Source organism: Panthera pardus, unplaced genomic scaffold (assembly GCF_024362965.1).
Source record: "Panthera pardus isolate Hobbes unplaced genomic scaffold, ASM2436296v1 HiC_scaffold_11, whole genome shotgun sequence".
Taxonomy (NCBI): Eukaryota; Metazoa; Chordata; class Mammalia; order Carnivora; family Felidae; genus Panthera; species Panthera pardus.
In genome coordinates, this window is record NW_026526666.1 from 36,071,060 (window position 1) to 36,090,849 (window position 19,790).

Consider the following 19,790-nt stretch of genomic DNA (forward strand, 5'->3'; position numbering starts at 1 on the left):
CTGGGGCCACCAGGAAGCGGAGAGGTCAGGAAGGGAGGGGACTAGGCGGGGGCCCTGCGAAAGCCTGGGAGGACGTTTGCTGGAACTTAAAAACCGCCAGGGAGCTGGGGGGAGGGGAACATTCCTAGAGAGAGTTTTAAATTGGGGGTTTTCAGGCTAATACCATTACCGCCCTGTCTTACTCGCTCACATCCCAATGAAGTTTTAGGCTGGGTTTGGCCAGTAATGACAAGTAGACATCTCCCCGGCCAAATTCATATTATTTGGGGCCTTACGCTTCCTTCGTCCCGAACACAAACGTGGAGTTCTCTACTTGGAGCACCTGTGCTGTCACTCACAGAATAACTCAGGGCATGCAAAGGTAGGGTGAATAAATTGCACTTTACATTTGCAGAGCACTCTGCAGTTTACAGAGCCCCTCTCCCTTGGTTCTTTATGTTGGAATCATAAAACAACACCGAGTTAGGCAGAGAAAACTTAAGATGTGGGGAGTCTTTTGTATCCGCTCTATTCATTTCCTCTTCTAACCCTGCTCTTAGCAGCTGGGAAAAGAGTGGGGAGAAGGAAGGCTGCTGGCAGATGTGGTGGGCGCAGTGAAAGACGAGCCTGCTGTGAGGGACTTTCCTGAAATAGCTGGTAAATAAATCCTCACTAAATAAGGAGATAAGTAAGACCAAAGGAACTTATGGATTGCAAGAATGGACTGGGAAAGAAAAGGCAGGTGGGATAGGGATAGAGACAGAAGGGAAGACTGTGATAGAGGCTAGAGGTCATAGGGAAACATGGTGGTTGAATATTGGATAGGGTAGGAAGGAAATGACAGGATAGATATAGAGACTGAATAGAAGGTTGTGATTAGACTATAGGTCTAATGAAATGAAAAAGTTGTATTAAAAAAAAGCAAAACAATGGGATTTTAGAAACCAGATAGATCTGGCATCCTGGTGTCACTTCAGAGCTAGCTCTGTGACCTTAGGTAAGTTATTTAACATCCCAAAACCCTTTTTTCTCATCTTTAAAATGTAAATAATAATAACTCCTACTTTATGATGTGGCTGTGCAGATTAAAAGAGATGGGAAGCATTTAGTATAGTGCCTGGCATATAACAGGACCTTTAATAAGGTGCTTATTAATAAAGTGCTTATTATATGCCAGGCACTATACTAAGTATAAATAATACTGTTTATAAATGCTAATCATACTATTATCTCCTTTTGTGGAAATACCGAAAGAAATTGGAGTAGAAGTACCAATTAGGAGGCTGTGACCATATTCTAAGTTACAGGTAATGATAGCTTGAACTACAGTAATAGAAAGGAAGCGGATATGAGACACTTCCAAGGCAAACTAGACAGAGCAGTGCAATCAATTGGACGTGGGCGTGAGGGGCGAGGAAGAAAGATGGTTGTCATTTCTAGACTGAGTAGGTAAATAATGTTGTCATTCACATGAATAGGTACACTGGTGGAAAAACAGGTTTTCGAGGAAGATGACTAGTTTGATTTTGGACATGTATAACTTGAGGCTTTCTGTGTATGAGTGACAGAATGTCAGTTGGGAGTGTGGACTTGGATATCCTGTGTAGAAATGGAACTTTGAGAGTGGATGACTTAGATGAAGGAGTTGAAGATCATCTGGAGTGGGAAAAGGAAGGGCAGTCCCGAGGTGGGCAAGGGGAAGTGAGGACTCAGACAGTGACACCTGGCAGGAGCTGTGGAAGGAGATTAGAAGAAGCTGCAGGAGTACAGTGACACATAAGCCAAGAAAGGAAAGAGAAGTGAAGAGTTGTTCATTAACAGGTCAAACACTATAGAGAGGTAGCCAGTGACTGGGCCACTGGAATTACAGATCTAATCTGTTGGGATGGATCTGCCTCCAGGAGCTGTTTTGGAAATTTACCAGAGTGATTTTGCTTGTCTCCTGATTGGGGAGGGAGAACTACTGGAATGTAGTCAATGGAGCCAAAGATGCTAGATATCATGCAGTACCCAGGCTAGTACAGCACAAAGAATTGTCCTGCATTCTGCGTTGCTTGACTGTTCTACTGTTCATTTGTGTAGATGAAAAAGCTATTTATATTTACCTGAGCCTAGAATCTATTTTATATATAAACATACAGTGTTTTTCACACAGTTTTAAGATATATTGAGTTTTCCTGGAATGCAGTACGTTGAATGGCAATACAGTTTTTGGAATTTGAATCACCAATACGATTCATTTAATGGCTGTCCATTTCATGGTGATTCTACAGATGAATGCAAGCATCTGATTACTTCCTTGTGCCTTTTAGTTTAGGGATGCCTCAGTAGCTCCATAATGAATCACACATTTACTTTTTCCTTTATGTTTCAGTTAAGGGATCACTTTGAATTTTTTAAAAAATTACAAGCTTACAAGCGTAGGTAGTTTACAACCTTGCTTTCACAATGTTAAAGAGCAGATTGCCCCGTATTTGTTATTAAAAAGGGCGTTAGGTTTGATAAGGCCAAGAATCATTTATTCGGTCCATCAACAAATGTCTTTTGAATGCCTACTGTGTGCTAGGCACCTTTCTAGATGCTTGATCTACATAAATAAGTGAAACAGAAAAAGTTCACTGCCCTTAGGGAGCTCACGTTCTAATGTGAGCGTGGGTGAGGCAGACAATAATAAACATAAACTATGTAAGTAAATTCTATGGTATGTTAGGAAGTGTTTTGGAGGCACCTGGGTGGCTCAGTTGGTTCAGTGTCCAACTTCAGCTCAGGTCATGATCTCACAGTTCATGGGTTCAAGCTCTGTGCTGACAGCTGGAGCCTGCTTCAGATTTCTGTGTCTCTTTCTCTCTCTGCCCCTCCCCAACTCATGCTCTGTCTCTGTCTCTCAAAAAAAAAAAAAAAATGAATAAACGTTAAAAAAAATTAAAAACGTTTTTTTAAAAATTTTTTTAACGTTTATTTATTTTTGAGACAGAGGGAGACAGAGCTTGAATGGGGGAGGGTCAGAGAGAGAGGGAGACACAGAATCCAAAACAGGCTCCGGGCTCCGAGCTGTCAGCACAGAGCCCGACGCGGGGCTTGAACCCACGGACTGCGAGATCATGACCTGAGCCGAAGTCGGACGCTTAACCAACTGAGCCACCCAGGTGCCCCAAAAATGTTTTGAAAAAATAAAGCAGGATAAAGGAGATTGGGAATACAGGAGAGTGTGGGTTGAAACATTAAATATAGTGATCAGGGTAAATTGTATTGAGAGGATGACATTCAAGAAAAGATCTGGAATTGGTAAGGGAATGACCTGGTGGATTTCTGAGAGAAGAACATTCCAGGGAGACAGAACAGTTAGGCATAGGCCAGAAGGTGGCTGTCTGGCTGGAGTTTTTAAGAAACAGTAAGGATGCCATTGTGGCTGGATTGGAGAGAGCCAGGGTGAGTAGGAGGAGAACTACAGGTAACCAAGTGGTTGGGACAGGTGAGGTAGGGCTTATAGGGCATTGCGGGGACTTTGGCTTTCACGCTAAATGAAATGGGCAGCTGCTCAAGAGTTTAGAACAGAGGAGTGATATAATCAGGCATATTTTTAAAGGATTATTCTGGCTGCTCTATCTAGAATAGATAGAGCAATGGTAGAGGCTGAAGAGACAAGGAGATATTGTAGTAATCCAGGCAAGAAGTAATAGTGGCTTGACCAGAGTCATAGCAATGAAAACTGATATGGGAGAAGAATCATGAATTCCAGAAGGCTCAGTGGTGGAGTTTCAGGGGTAGGGGAGGGCTGGAAGATGGAGACAGATTACGGGATGTTGGAACCTTGTGGGAAGGAGACTTTGGGAGAAGTCTTCTAACATTTCTTTTATTTATTTTTTTATTTCTTGAAGTTTTGCTTTATGTGTTTGAATACTATATTATTTTATATAGGAAGATTCATACTAGCGATAACTTCATTGTGAGTTGTATATCCCTTGCCATTATAGGAGCACCTGGGTGTCTCAGTTGGTTAAGTGCCTGACTCTTGATTTTGGCTCAGGTCAGGGTGTCAGGGTTCCTGGTATTGAGCCCTGCTTAGGATTCTCTCTTTCCCTTCTCTGTCTGACCCTCCCCCACTCAATCTTTCCCTCGATCTTAAAAAAAAAAAAAAAAAAAAAAAAAAAAAAAAAAAAGAAGCATCTGTCCTATTACCCTTTGCCATTATAGTGTCTGTCTTTGTCCCATGGAATAATTTTTAAAAAATAGTTTATTCTACTTGAAATTATTTTAATTAGATATGTTTAAGCTTATCTGTTATGTGTTACATTTTGAATGCTTATTGTTTCTTTGTTTTCTTTTTTGCTTTATAATCTGTTTTCTTTGTTTTTTTTCGGTTTTTATTTTTACCCTCCTCTAGGTATTAGTTATCTTTTGCTGTGTAACAAATTACCCCCAGCCCTAGCAGCTTAAAGCAGCACATGTTTACCTTGTACTTTCTGTGGGTCACGAATCTTGGCATGGCTTAGCTGAGTCCTCTGCTTCAGAATTTTTACTGTTCAGTTTTCACAGGTGTTGTACCACTTTCAAGCTTAACCACATGGCTGTTGACAGGATTTAGTTCCTCATGGGCCCTAGAGAGCCTCAGGTTCCTGTCACATGGGCCTCTCCACAGGGCAGCTCATGACATGGCAGCTGGCTGAATCAAAGCAAGCCATGGGAGGAAAGGCAGAGAAAGAGTGTAAGCAAGACAGAAATCAGTCTTTTTATTTTATTTTATTTTTTATTTATTTTTTTTAGTTTCTTTATTTTGAGAGAGACAGAGACAGTGTGTGGGGGGGAGGGACAGAGAGAGAGAGAGAGAGAGAGAGAGAATCCCAAGCAGGCTCCAAGATACCAGCTACGGAGCCCAGATATGAGGCTCGAACTCACACACTGTGAGATCATGACCTGAGCCAAAACCAAGAGTCCAATGCTCAACTGACTGAGCCACCCAGGCGACCCAGATATCACAGTCTTTAATAGCTTAATTCCAGAAGTAAAATCCTTCACTTTGCCACATTCTCTTTGTTAGAGATGAGTCATTATGTCTAGCTTACACATGAGGGCATGATACCAGGAGTTGGGGATCATTGGGAGCCCCTTTAGAAGGCCACCTACTATACTGTAGCAATTTAGAAGTTGTAAAGTATATTAAATAATATATTTATATTTATATTTCTCAATTTACCTTAGAAATGAATTGATGATGAAAGATGATGAAATTAATCTACTTAGACTATTTTTTTTCTCTCCCCACCTTTTTCTCTCCCCACCTTTCTGTTAGTTTGGAGAGCAAATATTGATTCTTGTCCCTGTCTATTATCATTAAAATATTATTCTTTATATTATGTAATTTTTCTTTAAGCATTATAGCAATTATTTTTCATTTTATGACTTAGAATTTTAGTTACCTAAATATAGTTTTATGGACGAAGAGGTTTAAAGCTCATCACTAAACCTTTTCTACCTCATGTCTTTCTCATTCATGAACTTCTTATTGTTACTCATCTGTTCACTGTCTTGATTTTTTTCTGAGAGATTTTCCAGAAGCTCATAAATGTTATGTTTCTTGAATTCTCATGTATTTGAGAATTTCTTTTTCTTACCATTACATATGAAAGGTGGTTAGAAATTTTCCACCAGGTATAGAAATCTTTTCCCCTTTAATATTCATTAACCACAGTTCCATTTTCTTCTAGCATCTAATATTGTCTGATTTCTTTGTTTTTGAGGATGACTTTTTCCTTCTGCTTAGATGACTATAGGATTTTTTTTTTTTACAGTCCTTGAAGTTTCAGATAAAAGCTTTTATTAAATTTTCTTGGAATGCGGTGAGCCCTTTCAAAATGTAATTTTAAGATCTGCTTTATTTCAGAAAATTCTTCTATTATGTAAATTTTTTTGGTTCCATGTATTCATTCACATCTTCAAAGATAGCAGGCATTCATGTGCCGGTTCTCTATTGTTTGTTTTCTGCCTCTTCCAGCTCCTCCCTCGTCACTTTCATTCTGTGTCATTTTCCACTAAATTCTATGTGATTTTTTTCAATAGCGTGCCCTCCATATCCGATTTTCTTTAGTTTAAATTCTACTCCTGATGCTCTTAGTGTGATTTTCAGGGATTTAGTTTCTTCTCCTTGTTTATTTCCTCTGCTTTTCCAGATTTCTTTTATTTTTACTGCTGCATGGGTCCCATGCTATTTTTTTTCTGACTTTTCTTTTTTAATCTTTGAAGGAAATCAGTGAGATCTAGTTGATTTGCTCAAGAATAAAATGAGTGTCTTGCTTCCCCTTCCCTTTTTGCCTGTGTACCGTTTGAATCATCTATCGAAAATGTAAACCAGAGTACTGAGTGTTGATGGTTCATAGTCTTTGGTCAGTCATTCAGTGATGGATGAGCTGGGACAGGAGGAAAATCTGCTGTGAATGAAGAGAGACAGGGAGAAAGAAAGTGGGGGAGGGGGAGGAAGAGAAAGAGATTTACTTATTTCTTTGGCATTTTTTTTCTACTTATTGCTAACGTTTTTGAACAAAGTATTCAAGTGCCTTGTAATAATATAAGAGGCAATTTTTAAAACTGTTTAATATCCACATGAAAATAAAATGTCAATACCAGAGGAGAAATAAAAATGCAAATCAGTAGCTGCAGCATTCTACGAAGTTGTTAAAATGAAATTGTGACTGAATTTTTAAGCTTCCTGGCAACCAAAGCAAAAACAAACAAACAAACAAACAAAAAACCCCCACATAATTAGATATATGGTTTTCATTGACTCTAAATGAAAACCTATGGGTTATTCAGGGGGAAAATTTTTGTGGCATTTGCTTCCAGCGGGGAAACAAAATCAAAGGGGGCAAGGTTCTTAATGAACTTGATTAGTAAATACAATAGTGGCGTTCATTAAGCTGTTTCTTGTAGCATTGTTTAATGAAAGATAAAAACCTGGCATCTAAACAGAGTCCAGAGAAAGCGAATTCCTCTGGTTCAAAGATAGTGGGATCCAAACCTATTTGGAAGATAAAATCTTCTCTTTGGAGAAACAAATGATGTTACTGGGTTGCAATGTGTCCCCCCAAAAGATATGTTAAAGTTCTAATACCCAGTACCTTAGAATGTGACCTTATTTGGAAATAGAGTTATTGCAGATGTAATTAGTTGAGATGAGGTCGCACTGGAGTAGGAGATGTTCTTGTAAGGAGAAGTGAGACAGGGAGAGGAGGGTGCTATGTGAAGACAGAGGCACAGAAGGAAGATGGAGGTAGAGATTGGGTTAAACTGCCTCAAGCTAGGAATCACCTGGGCTGCAAGAAGCTGGAAGAGGCACGGAGGACCCAGTCCTAGACGGGTCTGCCAAAACCTTGATTCAGACTCCAGCTTCCAGACTATGAGAGAATAAATTTCTGTTGTTTTAAGGGACCCGGTTTGTGGTATTTTATTACAGCAGTCTTAGGCAGCTAATACAGATAGACCGCATTTCGTTCAACAGTGTTTTATAAACATTAGTTCTCCCAACCAAGATCTGGTATTGGGCAATTTGAGATTGGATATCGACATTTGGTGTTAGACAGTAGAAAGTTTGTTAAGAGACTCAAGGAGGTTTTATGTGCTGATATTGAGGATAGGTCTATATGCTTTAAATGAAAAACTTGTAAATGTTGGTAAGGTAAACATTCCTTGTGAACATTCTTATACCTGAAATTCACACCTAGAGTGCTACCCATAACACCTATCTGTATAAAGGGTCAAGTATACACTTGAAAACAAATCCACGTGTTTTTTGAATTTGTTTTTGTTTTTAACAATGTGGGATCTGTTTTATCACATGAAATAAAGAAACAATTGCTGAGATGATTTAGTCTAGAAAGTTTATAAAACAGGTAATACCTGTCCCTTACTGTAAGAATTGGACTGACACATGATCACAAGCTGTATTGGTTAGAAAATGTAGGATAGGGGGTGGCTGGGTGGCTCAGTCGGTTAAGCATCTGACTCTTGATTTCGGCTCAGGTCATGATCTTACGGTTTGTGAGTTTGAGCCCTGCATCAGGTTCTGCACTGACAACGTGGAGCCTGCTTCGGATTCTCTTTCTCCTTCTCTCTCTGCCCTTCCCCTGATTGCTCTCTCTCTCTCTCCCAAAATAAATAAAAATAAACTTTTCAAAAGAGAAAGAAAATGCAGGATAATTTTAGCATAATTGATAAGCCAGGATTTATAACAACGAGTAGATAGTAGATCAAATTGTTGTTGAAACTACCTCTAATTATGAAAACTCATCATTGCAATACAGGATACCTGCCCCCACATTCCCTACATATGTCCCTCCATAGTGGAAAGGATGTATATACAGACTTTCTGAAAATTGTCTTCCTTACTTTCTTATTTCTTCCTGCCCAGAGATTTTTTATTCCCAGGCAGATGGTATTAAGAAGCAAAAGTTTGTATAGTCTCATCTCCTTATCTAAAGGTCAAACTTTTGGACATTCTCCAAAACACAGCAGCAGTCTAGAGATATGGAAAGGAGGGGGTAGGTCATGAGAGTTAGAAATAATCTTAAACTCCTGAATTAAAATCAGGAAGTTTGCAGTAGAGATATGGCCAGCTGGAGACAGACTCAGTGACAGGACAGACACACTAAACAGCAGAGTTAGCGGTGATTGGTTTACCTAAGTAGTGGGGGTTATATAGTGATATCTGGGCCCAATGTGATAGCTGGACACAATTAAATATCTAGGGGCAGGGAAGGATCCAGTATTAAGTTTCTTATATCCTAAGGTATAAGCAATTTGAAATAATAAAATTATTAAGTAAAAATATACAGAGGACTTCTCTTACTCTGAAGCACTTAACATAAGTGATAAAATATATAAATCATCTTTTAAATGCATGAATAAATTTAAAAGTAAAATGAATGTTTAATATGGTAAAATAAGTTATGAACGAAATAAAAACTGAGGAAAGAAAAAGAGACCATAAAAATATCCATCACATTTGAAAAAGAACAAAATAGAACTTCTAGAAATGAAAGATGAAAAGATTGAAATTAAAAACCCAGTGGAAGAATTTAGAGTGGAGGAAACCATAGACAGAGAATTAGGGAGTGGGAAGCATAGACTGGAAAACCTTACATAAAATGCAGCTTAGAATCTGTAGAGGTTTACCATGTCCCTGTGTTCTCAGCATAGAGAGATAATCACTAGAAAATATGACAGAGAGGTTGAGTCATGAAGGATAGAAGGAGAAGGCTCAGTATGCCTGTAATCAGAATTTCAGGAGATAATAGAGAAGAGGACAAAGCAATATTTGAGGACTCAGTAAACGAGGCATGTATAGAACTGATGAAAGATAGTAACCTCAGATTCTAAAACCCAAAGGACCCTCAGACATAAACTTAAACAGATGCAGACACATACACACCTAAACACATTGTTGTAAAACTTCAGAATGCCAGAGACAAAGAGAAGATACTAAAATTAGCCAAAACCCCCAAAATACAGATTACTTGTAAAGGAATGACAATGAGACAGGTGAGTTCTGAGCAGCAAAAATGGGACAAAAGATTGTGGGAAAATATTTTAAATGTGCTGAGGGATAGTAACTGAAAGAGAATTATTTACCCATTAAAACTACCTGTCAGAATAAGTTATTAGGCTGTGGTAACAAATTAACTCTGAAACCTCTGTGGCTTAACATAATCAAAGTTTATCTCTTGTGCTTTGCATCAAGGATAGGTCAGAGGGTGCCCTGCTCTGCCTGGTCACTCAGGGACCCAGGCCAAAAGAAGCTCTGATCTTTCTAGCTGCATCTCCCAGAATTACATGAGCTATCAGGTCATTTCAGGAGGGAAAGAGGGACATAGAGGAACACAGATTTCAAAGACCTTTTTCTAGAAGGGAAACATGTTACTTCTCCTCGTGGTCCTTTGGTCAGAATAAGTCCCAAGTCCCAAACTAACTGCAAGAGAGAGTGAGAAATGAAGAGAATCATGTGGATATTTTAGTAAATACTAACTTTCTCTGCTGCAACTGTTTTTCAAAATGGGGATTAAGTAGAGGTAGTCTAGATAAACAAACACTGGGAAAAATTAACATCAATAACCTCTTAATAAAAGAACTTCCAAGGATGTCTTCAAGAAGAAGGAAAATGAGGGGCATCTGGCTGGCTCAGTTGGTAGAGCATAGGACTCTCGATCTCAGGGTTGTAAGTCTGAGCCTCATGTTGGGTGTAGAGATCACTTTAAAAAAAATCTTAAAAAGAAATAAAAAAAAAAAGAAGTAGGAAAATGATCTAGAAGGGAAGTTTGAGTGACAAAAACTAATGTCAAGTAAAGGAAAAGGCAAATGGTTGCGTCAACCTGAACAATACAAAAAATACAAATAATAAATAATAAAGTACAGCTTGTAGAATTAAAAAATAATGGCTTTTAAGATGGAGTGATGATAAGAGTTAAAACATTCTCAGGTCATTATGTATTGGGGAAGGTTGTAAAGATAACAAGTACCGACTTTGTTAGGTTAAGTATGCATACTCTGATTTCAAAGGAACTAGTTAATGAGCAAAAATAAAGTTTATAATTCCAAAACTAGAGAAGGGAAAATTTTGGAACTAAGAAATTGAATCCATTAAAACAAGACAAGAAGGAGAAAAAAGCAACAGAGAAGTCAGAACAAAAATTTTAAACTGGATAGTTTAAAAATTGGTGACAGGCGCGTCTGGGTGGCTCAGTCCTTTGAGCAGCGGGCTCTTGGTTTCTGCTTAGGTCATGATTTTACCCTTGGTGGGATCGAGCCCTGCGTCTGGCTGTGCATTGACATCTTGGAGCCTGCTTGGGATTCTCTCTCTCTCTTTCTCTCTGCCCTTCCTCCCCCCCACCCCCACCAGCTCACATTCTCTCTCTCTCTCTTAAAATAAATAAACATCAAATGTTCAAAAAAAAAAAACTGATGATAGAGATAAATTAAAATTATCAATATCATTGAGGAGGGCACTTGTTGGGATGAGCATTGGGTGTTGTATGTAAGCGATGAATCATGAGAATCTACCCCCAAAACCAAGAGCACACTGTATACACTGAATGTTAGCCAGCTTGACAATACATTATATTAATAAAATAAAATAAAATATATCAATAAAAATAAATGGACTAAACTTCCCGTTGAAAGTGAGATTGTGAGATTGAATCAAAAAGTTAAATCTATGTATTTTCTGGTTACAGAGACATGCCTAAAATGTAAATAAAGAACAGCTGAAAGTAAAAGGACAGAAAAATATATTTTAGGCAAATATTAACCAAAAGAGTTGCAGTTTATATATTATATAAAATAGACTTTAAGGCAAAAAACTTGATAGACAAAGGAGATCATTCAGTGATTATAACAGACTTGATTCACTAGGAGGATAAAATGACTCTATTTTTGCATACCTGATAGTGTAGCTTCAATATCATAAAAGGAAATGTGACATAATTACAAAGAGAAATTGCCAAATTCTCCACTATAAGGAATCATTTAAATGTATCTCTCTCAGTGATTGATAGATAAAATATTCCAAAAAGCATTAAAGATATGATTAGGTGATACAGAGTGCTTGACCTAATGAATATATAGAATTTTGCAGTCTAAATTAAAGTACAAAAATTAGTTTGGGTCATGCATGGGATGCTATAATAATTTGTCATGAATTGGGCCATAAATCAAAACTCAACCAATTTTAAGGAATGGACTTTTAAAAAATTATATTTTATGACTAAAATTCATTAATATAGATATTAACTGAAAGATAATGTTAGAAAACATTCATTTAGAAAATTGAAAAATACACTTCCAAATAACTCATCAACCAAGGAGTAAATCACAGTGGAAAACAGAACATCTCTAGAATTAAATAATAATAAAACAAAAAACTTCGCCAACTTTACTAAATCTTAAATGCAGTTTAACAAGGCTGAGAGAGAAATTTAAGCCATAAAGTCTTATATTAAAAACTAAGAAAGCCTTAAAATTATTTAACTAAGCATCCATGAGAAATTATAAAAAGAACAATAGAATGAATTTAAAGAGAACAGAAGAAAGGAAATAATAAGGATGAGCCCAGAAATTAATGTAATAGAAAACAAAGATAAAATAAGGCAAATGCTGAAAATTAGGTTTTTGAAGAGGTGAATAAAATAAACCTCTAATTTAACTGATTTAGGGGAAAAAAAGAGAAGGCAGAAATAAGCAATTTTAGGAATTTTAAAAATGCAGAGATATAAAAAAATGTAAAGTAAAAACAATTTGATGCCATATTTGAATATTAAGACAAAAATATCAAATTACTAGAAAATGCAGCTTACCAAAACTGACTCAGGAAAAAAATAGTAACTCTGAATAATTTGAAGGCCCTTAAAGGTATTGGTTCAACAATTTTGAAATCTTACCACAAAGAGAAGACTAGGCCCAGGTGGCTTCATAGCCGTATATAGATAAATATGTTCATACATATATAATGTTCATATATATTTGTTCATATATATAGTTTATATATATTTGTATATATATAGATATGTATGCGTATATATATGTGTGTGTGTGTGTGTGTATTATATATATATATATATATATATATATATATATATATATATATATATACACACACCCCCAGGGAACATAATTCTAATCTGAAACACATTCTTTCAAAAGAAAAAAGCCTATGTATTTTATGTAATAAAATATACAAAAATAATATAAAAGAGAAAAATTACAAATGAGCCTCACTCATGAACATAGATGCAAAACTCTGCAAAAACAGTTTAAAAAAACTTAATCTGACAATGCATGAAAGATAATACATTATGGCAAATTGAGTTTATTCTTAGAACACAGAATAGTTTAACTTTAGAGGCACCTGGGTGGCTCAGTTTGTTAAGTGTCCACCTTTGGTTCAGGTCATGATCTCACGGTTTGTGGATTTGAGTCCTATATCAGGCTCTGTGCCTGATAGCTCAGAGCCTAAAGCCTGCTTCGGATTCTGTCTTTCTCTCTCTCTCTCTCTGCCCTGCCCCTGCTCATTCTCTGTCTCTCTCTCTCTCTCTCAAAAATAAATAAACATTTTTTAAAAATTAAAAAAAAGAATAGTTTAACTTTAGAAAATCAATTAATGTAATTCACCAAATTATAGTTAGTGAAGAATAAGCACATACTATACTCATCTCAGTAGTTGCAAACAAATCATTGTATAAAATTTAATATTTATTCATGTTAAGACAATCAATCAAACAAAAATTCTTAGTAAACTAGAAATAGAAATTACATTCTTTGAGTTGATAAAAAATATTTGCCAAAGACTCACAACAATTTTACTCACTGGTGAAAAGTTAGAAGCATTCGTTTAGAAATCAGTAAGAAGTCAGGAATGCCTGTTAATGTTACATCTAAGCCAACACATACTGGAAGTCCTAGCCATTCAGTTAGTAAAGAAAAAGAGTAACAAGTTTTCTAAAAATTGCCATTACTTAAAAGATGATGTGATTAGCCAAATAGAAAAATAAAAAAATATATGTAAAATTATTAAAATTAATAATATAACTTGATAGATATGAATTAAATATCAATTACCATCAAAAAAAGTAAGAAAATGTACTTTGAAAAATGTATCATTTGCAAGTACAACAAAAATACAGTGTACTGGGAATAGATCTCACCGATTATGTGCAAGACCTTTATAAAAACATCATATAACTTTATTGAAAGATATTTAGAGAATGTCTAAATTAATAGAGATATATCATGTTCATGAATAAGAGTATTCATTATTGTAAAGACTTCAAGTCTGCCACATTTAATGTAGTCACAGTGAAGTTGCAATAAAAATCTCAATAGGGTGTTTTAAAGAAGTTGAGCTGATTCTAAAATGTATAGGAACACAAAGGGTAAACAATATCTAGATACTCCGAAAGAAGAACAAGGATAGTAGGGATGCCTGGGTGGCTCAGGCTGTTTGGCACCCAACTCCAGCTCAAGTTGTGATCTCCCAGTTTGTGAGTTCAAGCCCCGCTTTGGGATCTGTGATGATAGCTCAGAGCCTGGAGCCTGCTTCGGACTGTCTGTCTTCTCTCTCGGCCCCTCCCCTGCTCATGCTCTGTTTCTCTCTCTCAAAAAATAAATAAAAACGTTATTAAAAATAAAAAAAAAAAGAACAAGGCCAGTAGAAATTTGTCTTACCAAATGGCAATATATATTATAGAGGTAATGCATGAAGAAACTGTGATGTTGGCATAAGGAGAAGTAAATTGACTAATAGAATATACGAGGAAGCCCAGAAACAGACGTGGCATATGAGGAACTTGATATACAATGTGAATGGCACAATGGTAAGTATAATTGGCTTTGGGACAATTGGTTTTCCAGGTGATGGAAAATGCAACTTGATCTTTGCCTCACATCATACTATAAATATCGATTTCAGGTGGATTAAAAACATAAATGTTATAGGAAAAACTTTAAAATTTTTGGAAGAAAATATAGGAGATGTTCCTTTTGCCAACAGGATAAGAAAGAATTTTCTAAAGACACAAAAATACAATTTATAAAGAAAAATATTGAAGAAATTTGAGCACAGAGTAGAAACTTTGATTCATGAGAACATAACATAAATGGGGAGAAAGTATTTGTAGTACATTGAATTGACAAAATACTAATATGCAGATGAATAAAGAGTGATTAAAGAATTTTAAGAAAAAAGCTAGCAACCAAATAGAAAAACAAGCATTTCCCATAAGAGGAAACCCATGTGGCCAAGGAACATATTAAAATATTCAATCTCAATATTAGGACAATAGAAATCCAAATTCTGAGCTATGGTTTCACACCCACCAGATTGGAAGAATTTTCAAAGTCTCAGCAGGCTGTGTTCTCAGGTGTGGAGCAATCAGAACTCTTACTTTCATAGTGTGATTAATTTGGAAAAGAATTTAGCATTTTGAAGTAAAATTGAAAATCCATATACCCTATTATTCAGCAGTTCCACACCTAGGTTTATCCCAGTGGTAGACAGAATAATTCACACCCTCCCATCCCCACATCCTAATCCCCAGAACTTGTGGATGTGTTTGGTTCCATGGCAAAGAAGTGTGAAGGTTGCAGATAGAATTAAGATTGCTAATCAGTTGATCTGTAAATGAGGAGAGTATCCTAGATTATGCAGGAAGACACAATAATCACAAAAGTTCTTAAAAGTGGAAGAGGGAGACAGAAAAGTCAGAACCAAAGAGATAGCATTATAAGAAATTCTTGATCAGTTGTTGCTAGCTTTGAAGATGGAGAGGGCTATGAACCAAGGAATATGGGAAGTATCTAGAAGCCAGAAAATGCAAGAAAACAGATTCTCCCCTAGATCCTTCCAGAAAAGAATGCAGCCCTGCTGATACCTTGATTTTAGCCCAGTGAGACTTATTGCAGACTTCTGATGTCCAACACCAGAAGGTAAGAAGTTTGTGTTGTGGTAAGCCGCTGCACAACTAAATTTGAGGTAATTTGTTACAACAGCAATAGGAATCGTGTAGGACTCTAGAGAAAACTCTTGCACAATGGCGACAGGTGACCAGTGCCAGATTATATATACCAGCATTGGTCAACAACATAAAAAATGGAAAATAACCCAGATCGTCATGGTTAGGAGAGTAGATCCATAAATAACTATGGAATAGGAATGCAATGGAATAATGTACATCAGAGAAATGAATAAACCACAGGCATATGGACAACATGATATTAAGGGAAAAAGCAAGTTACAGGCAAATAAATAAATACATTGGAATGTCATTTATACAAAATTCAAAAAATGAAAATCCCAATATGTTGATTAAAGATACATAATGGTACATACTATATACATAAAAGGGAAGGAATGACAAATACAATTTAGGGCTGTGGTTGCCTCTGGTGGGGAAGGCAGGGTGAGCAGATTAGAGAGGGGCATTGCCTTAATCATCTGGGTTGCTATAATATCATAAATAAATCATTTATTTCTCACAGTTCTGAAGACTGGAAATCCAAGATCAAGAGCCAGCAGATTTGGTGTTTGGTGAGTGTCCATCCCGGTTCATAGGCCTTTTACAGTGTCCTTCCATGGTGGAAGGGACAGAGAGCCCTCTTGAGCCTCTTTTATAAGGACACTGATCTCATTCATGAAACCTTCACCTCCCAAAGCCTCTACCTTCAGTAGATTACCATCACCTTTGAGGTCAGAATTTCAGCATATGAATCTGGAGGGGCATAAACATTTGGATCATTGCAGGCATATGGGGAGCTTCAGTAGCATTGGCAATGCTCCAGAATAGTGATTTTAATGGGTTTATTGTTATGCTTTGTAATGTACATGTATTTCATGTATGTTATTAGCAAGCACCAAATATTTTATAGTGTAAGAAATAGAGGGGAATAGGGGCACCTGGGTGGCTCAGTTGAGCGTCCCACTTCAGCTCAGGTCATGATCTCGCAGTTTGTGAGTTTGAGCCCACCATTGGGTTCTCTGCTGTCAGCATGGAGCCTGGAGCCTGCTTTGGATCCTCTGTCCCCTTCTCTGCCTGCCCCTCCCCTGCTCACTCTCTCTCAAAATAAATAAGTAAACTTAAAAAAAAAAAGAAATAGGAATAAAAAAAAAATGTAACTATGATAGGTTTGTAGCTTGTCTTACAGTGTTTGAAATAATTAACTGAGCTGAGGCATTACAGTTGATCCTGATGCTCAAGTGACTATTAAGTATGTTATTTTTACATACACTCAGTAATTGGGAATTACTATGAGCCCATGTGGCTTAATTGACAGCTGATTTCTGTTCATAGAGTCAAAGCCAAGAAGTCAAGAAAGGTGGCCATCTCACGGAGATTGTCTTAGAGGGCCAGCAGCCTTCACAGCACCAACTCCACTCCTCAGTACTGGTCAACATTAATGAGTGATGCTCTTTCCAGGCACTGCTCCAACCGCGTACGTAATCCTCACAGCATCCCGTTGAGACAGGTACCATTATTGATCCCATGTCACAGATGGACAAACTGAGGTCCAAGGTGGTTAAATACTTGACCCGGGATCACCCAGCTAGGAAATGACAGTCTTGATTTAAACACAAACAGTTCTATGCTCTTATCCATCAGTCTATATGGCATCTCAGTTGTTTTCAACTTTATTGTAAATAAAATTTACCTTGAAGCACTGGGTTCTTCTGACATAGTTGCTTTGAAGTTGGTCTTCAGATCTTGTATTTTTAATTTAATTTTATTTTTTTGGAAAGAGAGAGAGAAAGAGAGAGGGAGAGAGAGAGAGAGACAGAGTGGAGGGGGAAGGAGAGAGAAAGAATCTTAAGCAGGCCCCACCCCCAGCTCTGATCCCACCACTCTGGGGTCATGACCTGAGCTGAAATCAAGAGTTGGACGCTTGCTCAACCAACTGAGCCACCCAGGCTCCCCTGAAGTTGGTCTTCAAATGAGCCCTGGAATTCACATTGTCAGCTGGTAGCTTAAGCATTTGCCACTAGTTTGACTTCTTTCCAATTTACTCCCCCCACCCCCCCCCCCCCAAGAATCTGATCATACCTCTCCCCTGCTTGAATTTTTTCCATGTCTCTCCTCAGCATTAAGACTCAAGTTCAACCCTTTTAGTTTAGCATACAAGGCTCTTCAGACTCTGGCCCCAGTCTTGCCCTTTTTGTGTCACAGCCATCCATTCTCCTCAACCCTTTCTTTACTTCCACGATATGGGCCTTCTTCCAAAACCATGTACAATGGCCTTCCACACCTCCATGCCTTAATACTTGCTGCTTTCTCTGCCCAGAAATGATCAGCCCGTCTTCTTCATCTAGGTAACTCCTACCCATTTTTCAAAATTCTGAAAGTTCACTTTACACCTTCACTCAGTATTGATTTAGAAGCCTCTCCTCTGCTCTTCTGTAACAGCCCACGCTTTCTTATGTCTCGGAGCTAATGGCACTACCGTGTAACCTTCAGTGTATTCAGATATCCCCTCCATTAACAGTCTCAATAATAATAATAATAACGGTCACTTAAGGAGCATTCTAAGCGATGGCATCCCTTAGGTCCTATTGCCACTCCCAACTCCCAAAAGGTACCTATCGTCAGCTGCGTTTTAAGGTTGAAGAGAGTGAAGTTTAGAGAGTGAGGTAGTAAGTCTGTGGTCCTACCACTTTAATGGTGGCATCACACTCACATCTGGCTCCGTTAATGTCTTGTTTGAGTCCATCTCTCCCGCACCTGTCATTAGTAGCGACATTTTCCTGGTTAGATGGATGTAGATAGATGGATGGCCTGGGATGCCATAAATCCAGGTTTCAAAAGAAAGAAAAACAAAGCCAAATTTGAAGTCAGGATGAACACTCACGCTTGGGTTCTGCCTCTGCCTCTATCTAGCTGCTAAAATAGGACAGCTCTCGAATGATAAGTATGTCTAGAGGTGATTAGTATGGCAAGTGGGCTTCTGGGTAGAGAAAGAACTTGGAACTACAGGCTGCAGATCAGCGGGGAGGCCAGAAAGAGACTTAACTCACAGGCGGGGTGAACACTGGTGCAAATTTTCTTTGTGGCAGAACTATGTTGTCATGCAATCTTTATCTTAGTTCCCCAGATGGGGAGATAGCGCTTTGCTATCTCTGTGTGCAGCTGTGACCGGGGTTTGTTTGGTCTCAGTGCAAGGGCTTACACACCACCTACCTTTTTGGTTTGTGTCCAGGGTGGCTGTTTTCTGAAAATAGAAGCTGATACTGCCTCCAACTCAGTCCCTTTCACCTCATGTTCTTTCTGGTACACTCGTCCTAGAGTATCAACCCATCTCAGATTCCTTGCTACATGACAGATTTGCAACATTTGTGGTTATGTGTGAGTTGTTACTGAGAGATTTAAACTTTCTTCTGTTAATCCCTAGAAGCTGATGTACTGTGAATCAGAGGAAATATATATATTTATGTTGCTTGCCTAATGATATACGAAGCCATGGGATCTCCTTTACTCTGAGTCTTTTGAGTGAGTTAACAGAGTTCATTAAAGCCACTCCCTTGGGGTCCATACCATCTCAGTTGGCAGGGAGACCTTCGGCTTCTGGATTAACCTTTGTAACTCCCCATGACTTGCTGACTCCTCTTAATTCTTCTGCAAGAGCTCTTTCCACCCCCTCTCTTGTAATATCATCGTCCTTTTAAAATGACTGTTTCATGAGGGCTTCTGGGCACCCCATGTAACTGGAAATGGTCATGCTGCAAGTTCAGAGCACCTACGAAGACTCCCTCTGTGTTCTGGTCAGTGGGTCCCAGTCTCTAATTGGCACCTCTGGAGAGAAGCCCCGAGTAGGATACTGCTTCCCCCTCCCTTCCCTTCCCCCCCCCCCCCCCCCCCCCCCGCCAACCCACCTTTCCTACCCCTAAACCGTGAGATTTAAATGGTAATGGTCACTTTTTATCTCTTTTTGTATTTTCATTGACTGGCTAGGCTCTGAGCATTTAATTTCCTATGACGCAAGCTCTCTTAGTTGTATGTAACTAAGTCTGTCTATTTCTCCCTGACTATCTCAATCAATATAGTATTGATTGGATAACAGCAAAAACTATTCTATTTTATGCCTCTAATTCTCTTTCCTCTCTGCCAAGAAAATCAGGGATTTGGGGGCAGGTGAGTATCTGGTCCATTCAGTGACTTTCTTCCCTTTCCTTTTTTCATTTAGCATTTTATTATGAAGATAATACGTACCCATCATCAGTAACCAGTCTCGAACCATAAGAATTCCCCAATCTTATCTCCTGCTAACAGTGCAGTAAATATTCTTCC

The 19,790-nt window shown here is 38.0% G+C and overlaps 1 long non-coding RNA gene across 1 annotated transcript; it reads left to right on the forward strand.

The window, feature by feature from the left end:
- Window positions 1–42: 42 nt before the first annotated feature.
- LOC109246176 (uncharacterized) lies at window positions 43–17,177 on the forward strand. Its single transcript, XR_002071246.2, has 3 exons — window positions 43–361; window positions 15,997–16,045; window positions 16,806–17,177. It is a non-coding gene; the product is annotated as an uncharacterized LOC109246176 (long non-coding RNA).
- The last annotated feature ends 2,613 nt before the right edge of the window (window positions 17,178–19,790 follow it).